This window comes from Gossypium hirsutum, chromosome A01 (assembly GCF_007990345.1).
Source record: "Gossypium hirsutum isolate 1008001.06 chromosome A01, Gossypium_hirsutum_v2.1, whole genome shotgun sequence".
Classification (NCBI taxonomy): domain Eukaryota; kingdom Viridiplantae; phylum Streptophyta; class Magnoliopsida; order Malvales; family Malvaceae; genus Gossypium; species Gossypium hirsutum.
Genome location: NC_053424.1, coordinates 24,504,435 through 24,513,011, shown reverse-complemented (window position 1 = coordinate 24,513,011; position 8,577 = coordinate 24,504,435).

Here is an 8,577-nt window from a genome sequence, read left to right as displayed (position 1 = left end):
TTCGTCATATACAAACATATAATGGCCTATTTTCATGTTTTGTTTAATTGATATAACTTAAATATACCTTTTACCATTTTAACCTTATTATAAACATTATAAAATCATATATATTAAGGCCATTTATGTCCATTATCAAAACCAATGGTTTAATATCAACATAAGACCTCTCAATTAATAAGCCATGTCATTTCAACACTTTTAACAAATAGCATACAACTTTTACATTTTATGCTATTAGGTCCTCCTATCAAATTCAGCACACAAATGATCGAATTTTCATACGAAACTTTTTCACATGCTAATTCACATATCATAAGCACTGAAAATAATATTAAAATATTTTTTTGACTCGGTTTCGTGGTCCCAAAACCACTATTTTGATTGGGGTCTAAACTGAACTGTTACAATTCGAGTAGATCCGAGTAAGATTTCAGCAATATTGGATTGGAAGCTTCCAAGAAATGTATCTGAAGTTTGAATTTTTCTGGGACTTACCTGTTGTTACAGACGGTTTGTAAAAGGTTCTCAATGATTGCAACTCTATTGACGAGATTACTTCAGAAAGATGTTAAGTTTGAGTGGTCAGATAAATGCTAGAAACGTTTTGGTCAACTGAAAGCTTTATCAACTGAAGCTCCAGTGTTAGTTTAGCCAGAATCAGGTAAAGAATTCATAATTTATAGCAATGCATCGTTGAATGGTTTGGGCTGTGTTTTGATACAGGAAGGTAAAGTCATAGCTTATGCCTCGAGACAATTAAAGCTACAAGAAAAGAAATACCCAATGCACGATTTGGAATTAGCAGCTATTGTGTTTGCATTGAAGATTTGGTGTCACTATATTTTCAATGAGAAATGTCTTGTTTATTATGATCACAAGAGCTTAAAATACTTAATGACTCAGAAAGATCTGAATTTGAGACAATGAAGATGGTCGAAATTGTTGAAAGATTATGAGTTAGTGATTGACTACCTTCCGGGAAAGGCTAATGTTGTAGCTGATGCTTTAAGTTAGAAATCGTTGTTTGTACATCGTGTGATGAATACTCAAATGACTCTTTCTAATGACTGCTCGATTGTAGCTGAGTTGAAAGTGAGACCGTTGTTTTTACGACAGATTTGTAAATCTCAGAAAGTTGATAATGAGTTTTTAGCTAAAAGAGCTCAATGTGATTTGAATTTTGACTCAGAGTTTTGAGTTGATGATAATGATTGTTTAAGATTCAGAGGCCGAATTTGTGTCCCAAGAAATTCAGAGTTGATTCAGATGATTTTAAATGAAGCTCATAGTAGTCGGTTATCTATTCATCCGGGAAGTACGAAAATGTATAACGATATGAAACAGCTTTACGGGTGGCCTGGTATGAAGCATGATATCTCAAGATTTGTTTTGAAATGTTTAATCTATTAGCAAGTCAAAGTTGAGCATCAGGTACCGTCTGGGTTACTACAGCCGATTATGATTCCCGAGTGGAAATGGGATAGAATCACGATGGATTTTGTAGTAGGTTTACCCCTATCTCCAAGTAAGAAAGATGCAATATGAGTGGTTGTTGATAGATTCGCAAAATCAGCTCATTTCATTCCTGTACGTACGAATTTTTCGCTCGACAAGTTAGCTGAGTTGTACATTTACTAGTTGTGAGATTGTCAGAATACCTATTTCTATTATTTCAATTAAAGATCTGAGGTTCACATCGTGTTTCTGGAAGAAATTGCACGATGCACTCGGTACAAAGCTACACTTTAGTACTGCTTTTCATCTGCAAACAGATGGTCAATCCGAACAGATTATTCAGATACTCGAAGATATGTTTGCATTCTTGAGTTTGAAGGTACGTGGGAACGATATTTGCCATTGATTGAATTTGCGTATAATAATAGTTTTCAATCGAGTATAAAAATGGCACCTTACTAAGCTTACGGTCGCAAATGCCGAACACCTTTGTATTGGACTGAGCTTAGTGAGAATAAGATACACGGGGTCGATTTGATCAGAGAGACTAAACAGAAAGTAAAAGTAATTAGTGAGAGTCTGAAAATAGTGTCAGATCGTCAGAAATCGTACGCAGACTTGAAAGGAAAGATATTAAGTTTTAGATCGGGGATAAAGTGTTTTCAAAAGTATCTCCATGGAAGAAAATACTCCGATTTGGTCGTAAAGGCAAATTAAGCCCGAGATTCATTGGGCCGTATGAGATTATTGAGCGTATTGGGCCGATTGCTTACAGATTGTTGTTGCCACCTGAGTTAGAAAAGATTCATAACGTATTTCACATATCGATGCTTTGACGATACTAATCTGATCCCTACGATGTGATTTCTCCATCTGAGATTGAAATTAAGCCTGAGATGACATACGAAAAAGAACTGATATAGATTTTAGATCGCGAGGCTAAAGAATTGAGAAAAAAGAAAATTTCTTTAGTGAAAGTCTTATGGCATCGACACGGGGTTGAAGAAGCTACATGGGAGCCCGAGGATGCTGTGAGAGAGCAATATCCAAACCTATTCATTGGTAAGATTTTTGGGGATGAAAATCTCTAAGGGGGGAGAGTTGTAACAACCTGGTTTTAGCTAAATGGGAACAGTAGTTTTGGGACCACAAAACTGAGGTCGAAAAATTATTTTAATATTATTTTTGGTGTTTATAGTATGTGATTATATATGTGTGAAAGTTCCGGGTGATAATTTTATCGTTTGATCAAGATCAATTTCCCCTAATTAAAATATAATTAAAGGCTGATTAGGAGGGGTACAATATCCTAAAATAATGCTGGAAAAATATAGGAAGAAATTAAAGAAAAACAACCCCCTTTATTGCCCATAGGCACGCCCACCACCACCAACAGTAGCCAAATTGAGGCAGGAAAAATGCCTATTAAATCTTTAAAAATCCCTCAAATTCTAAATCTAGAAATTTGAGTTTTGAACTCACAATATTCATCAAGAAATTGAGAAATAATGAGAACTCACATAAATTAGTTGATACGGTTAGTAATGGCACTTCTTGGTAACAATGAGAATCGTTCTTGGAGATCCAAAATTTTAGATTTAGGACTACAAAATTAAGGGGGAAATGAAAGCAAGATTAAGAAGGAGATGGTGTAAGATCTTATGGAAAAAGAAATGAAAAAGATGGTAGATCAAGAACTATGGGTGACAACAAATTGAAAGAGAAGAGAAGAGGAGAAAGAATGGGACAGTTAGGGTAGGGAGAATGGGACTAAATGTGTAATAGCCCGATTTAGACCTTAATCAGAACGGTGGTTTCGGGACCACGAATCTGAATCAGAAAAATATTTAAAAATTATTTTCTATTTTTATTTTGTGTGAATTTATATCTGTGAAATTTTCGTGATTTAATTTTGTCTTTTAGGTATCTGATTAAATAAAAGGACTTAACAGCGTAAATTGAAAACTTGATAGTTTAAAGCATAAAGGCCGAATTGTTAGTGGCTTTTAAATTGGAGTATTTATGTTGTAAATATCCCATTAGTCTATTGGTTGGACGGTAATAGACATGTGTTATATGATTTTTATATTATTTCATTAAGGTTAATTTAGTAAACTAATAATATAAACTAATATAATATAACATATATCATAAAATAAGCCATGTTTATATTAATTATTTTTGATCGAAACTAGAAACAAAAGAAAAGAAAAAGAGAAACCTAGGGTTCGACCATTTCTAAGCTCAATCAAGGTATGTGTCTAGCTCGATTTTTGATAATTTTTACGTTTTTGAGATCGTTGCTTCGAGTACTACAAAACCCATGCTTGAATTTTTAATTTTGATGAATATTTTGAGTTGTGCCATTGTTGAGAGCTTGTTATTTTTGTTGTTTGATGATGAAATATGAAAGATATATTTTATATTAACATGTGTATTGGAGTTTTTGATGATTTTGAGTAATTAGGACTAAATTGAAAAAATAATAATTTGAGGGAAAAAAATGTGAAATAAATGAAATATATGGACTTGTATGAACACTAGGAACATTCGGCCTAACATGGGTATTTTGAAATTTTTGCATATTTTGTGTCTTGTGCTATAGGGACTAAATTGTAAAAATTGTAAATGTTAGGGGTAAAATGGTAATTTACTAATTTATGTGTTTTTGGACTAAATTGAATGAAAATATGTTTGAATGAGCTTAATTTGAATATGTTTAGATCAATAACCAAAGAAATCGGATTTGGATCGGGGAAAAGAGAAAGTTGTCGACTAGCTGCCTTGTTCCGTTTTGTATCTTTCGAGGTAAGTTTATAAGCAAATAGACGTATTTAATCTTAATTAAATGCTAAATATACATGCTGAAATGAAATTTATTAAATTATATATGCTATGGCCGAATATGAAATGGCTTGGTTACTATATTTTTGAATTCGTTCCGACCGAGTTACGACATCCGAAAGCCCTATATGAACCTTAGGAATAGTTAGGATACATATATCATGACATAGGATTCCGATATATGTGTGCGAGTGAGACCATGACATCAATATGTGATTCCGATATATATGTGCGAATAAGACCCTGCCTGGGACAGTGGCATCGATATATGACTACATGTAAGACCATGTCTGGGACGTTGGCATTGTACAATTTGTATGATTGTCTGAGTGTCCTATCCAATTCCGAATGGTTCATCGGGAAAAGGTAAATCGTGTACGGATGTGTAGTACGAGCTAAGTGGCCAGGTATGAATTAGCTTGTTAGTTACTAGTAATAAGGTAAGTATGTATTTGATATTTGTTCTATTCACGTGTAATTGATAATGATGAATATAAGTGAGATTGGCATGTGTATTCAGCCTGGTGGCTAAATAAGTTGAGTATCAATGAAATGATTCATAATTATGTGCAAGTGTGTGTGACCATGTATAATCAGCCTTATAGGTGATACATATATATATGGTGTTATGATATGATTTTCGAGCTTATGTATATAAGTATACGTAGGCATGGTTTTATTATAACTAGTTAGTTTTAGGAAGTTGATTATTAATATGTTTAAATGACCATGTGAGTATTCGACCTAAGTGGAAGAAATGGTCTATGAAAGTATTATAAGTATTTTATTTGAAGTTTTGAGGTCAAGTATGCTAATGTTAACATAATTCAGTTGATTATAATAAGTTGAATATGTCACTTGGTTGATTATTTGCTTATGACTTACTAAGCTATGCTGGCTTACTCTGTGCATTCATGTTACTTTGTTTTATAGATTTTGGATTCGAGTTATGAGCTCAGGGATCGTCAGCAAAGTCATTCACACTATCAGCCGTCTTCGGTATTTTATAAGTTGCATTTTGGAACTACGGCATGTATAGGATGGATCATATTTTGAAAATGCCGAATGTTGCTTTTGTATATAAGCCATGTGAAAATGGCTAGACTTTTACTTTTAGATTTGGTTATATTAGGTTCGGTTTATGTTGACTTTGGTTTTATAGTTACATGCCATGTATGTATAATGTTTGTGTTAGGTATCACATGCTTTGAGAACGGTTTGCTTGTCATGCCTAAATTCGGTTTTATATGCTATTGGTTAAATGTTGGTTGAGCTTGGTTGTTGATAAATATTGTATATGCCTTATGGTTAAAATTTTGGTCGAATGTTTGGTACACATTTTATGTTAAATGTGACCTTCATTTTAGGTAAGTTGCATATATTATATATGTACATCATTAATAGGTTCAGCTATGGTATAATGAATTGAAAATATATATATAATTGCATGAGGTAGATTCGGTGTATACTAATGGACTATACTAATGTTATGTTTGATGCTTGATTTACTTATTTTGGTAATTAGACATAGTGGAGCTTGGATTTGCATAAGAACATTAGTTTAATTTTTAAAGTTTATATTTGTTTTAGTATGCGGTTATAATATATTAGTTGAGTTCTTACAGGTCTTAATATATATGTGCTTATATTCTGGTTAATGTGTATATGTGCATGGTTGTATAGATTGGTTAGTTATTTGTTAATTTTTTTAAGGTGTATAAATGAATTGTGTGGGCCAAATAGGTAAAGAATGAGATGGGCTATTGCATATATAACCGAATGTTTGCTTTTAAGTTATATTTATATACAAAACAAATGAATTCCATATGAGTCCATATGTTAATGACGCATAAGTGCTTATAAAGGGTAATTATTGGATTTGTTTCATTTGATGTTTAAATTTGTATATGCACATGACTTATAAAAAAATAGGTTTGTCATTCAATTAACTAAATTATTGATTTGTTATATGTTCAGTATGAGTAAAATTTGTTTGATATGATTTAAGATTTAACAATAGATTAAGTTATGAGCATCGATATAATTGTATATTATTTAATGGTAAAATTATGATTATATTTTATTTGACATTTGTACATATATATGAATATGACTTGTGTGGAAGTACGGGGTTGTGTTTTAGTCCAATAATGCCTCCGGACCCTAATTAGGCGACGGATTCAGGTTAGGGGTGTTACAAAATGCTGATTATTTTGTATAAAAATAATATTTATACCTAGGCCTAAAAGGGTATGAATGACCCACACATTAAAAAACAAGGGATATTGAAAATTTAATTATTTTGCAAGGGAAAAGATTTGAACTTGGGACTTTAATTTTATTCCATACTTTTCCATTTATAAATTAACCACTAGGCTATTTCCTTATTCTTAAAATAATTCTGCAATCTTTATTTTAATAACAAGGCATGCCACATACTAGGGTTTGATGCAAAATTTGCAAAATAATAAAAATGGTGCAAGAGAATGGATTTGAACTTAGGTTTCAAGGAGCTTTTCACTAACACTTAACCAAGAAACCAATACGTCATTTATTTCCTAAAAATGCATAGATAATCTAAAAATTAGTGCATGACCACTCTCACTCAGTTCACAAACCCGATTCTACTAACCCCCAATTTTTGGGATGTGACAAAATTTTTCAAAAGTGATTTTCTTAATTTTCTTTTGCAATTTGTGTATTACTCAGGACGAGCAATGAATTAAGTTTGGGATATGTCTATGTATGTTCATGGTATAGCCTTCGGTAATGTGTAAATCAATTATTTTCATGTCAATATGTATGTTCATGGTGTAGCCTTCGGTAATGCATAAATCGAAATGGCAGATCATGATACATGAAATTCTGTGAATCCCGTTAGGACAGTAAACACAAGATTTCTATATGATGCCTCTATGGCGTGTTCTGTTTGGCCCTTGTAGCGTGATCTATCATGTATGTCTAGTAAGATATGAACATCAATCTTTTTATGTTAAATTGTGGATAAATTCTGTTAGTTTTATAAAACATATGGCTAAGATAAGGTGTTGACAAGCTCAAAGTTAAGAGTTGACTAAGATCTGTTATATAGTTAAATAAGTCCTAAGGGCTTTTGTGAATAGAAATGTGTATCTGTATGATAAGAAGGGTATCTACCATGATGATTTGTAAATATTGAAAATGGGTGTATTCATATTTATGAGAGACTTAAGAAATTATTAATATGAGCTTATCCGTGTTATGTGAGGGTTGAATTCGAGTTATGTGGAATCCATTAAATCTGCAATAGCCTGTTTTTCAGAGGTGTAGAGAATGGTGGTTTTGGGTCCACAAATCCAACGAGTGAGTCTGTAAATGTTATTATCTAATATGTACAAGTCAAATATAGTATTATAATAAATTTTGAATTGATAATTTTTGTTATTTAAATGAATAGTTAAGTTTAAGTGGTTTATCCTTAAAATCAAGTTGTTTGGGAAAATGTGGTTTTGAGACTTTGTCTATATAAATCGAGCATGTAAATATTTTTATTAAATATTTACAGAGTGATTATTTAGGAGTGTTGAAATCCGGTTTAGAAAATTTAACTTTTAGATAGTTAATTTAGTAAAAAGACTAAATCGTAAAAGTTGTAAAAAATTAATCATTATTAGTTTAGATAGACTAAATGAGTTTTAAAGAATAGTTGAATGGTTTTAAAAGGAAATTATTTCATATCTTAGTGAAGTGGACGGTTGATGGAAAACAAATAAATAATATGTTAAATAATGTTATAATTAAGTTAAAATGTATTAAAGAAAAACAAAAGGTGAAAAGCCATTTATTTTTGTTCATCTTTTTCCTTCCATCTCCATAGAATCTCAATGGATGAAATATCAAGACTCAGCTAAGCTTCCAAGTTTCTTACGGTTTGTTATATTAGTCGATTTTTCATGAATTTTATATTTTTGAGATCATTGTAACTAGGTCCAACTAACTCCTATTTCTGATTTCAAAACTTGCCATTGATTAATTTGTAATGTTTTTGAAGTTTGATGATAGATTTATAAGCTTGTTAGTTAAATAAGACTATTTTGTAAAGTGATTTTAGTTTATTTTAAAGTTTAAGAACTAAATTGTTAAAATAGTAATGTGACATGAAATTTTTGTGAAATTTTAATAAATATGGGTTGTATAGGGACTGTATAAAATTCCACTACCTTGGTTTGGATTAATTTATGATTGAATTGAATGTTTCGGGTTTAAGGACTAAATTGAATAAGAAGTAAAATTTTA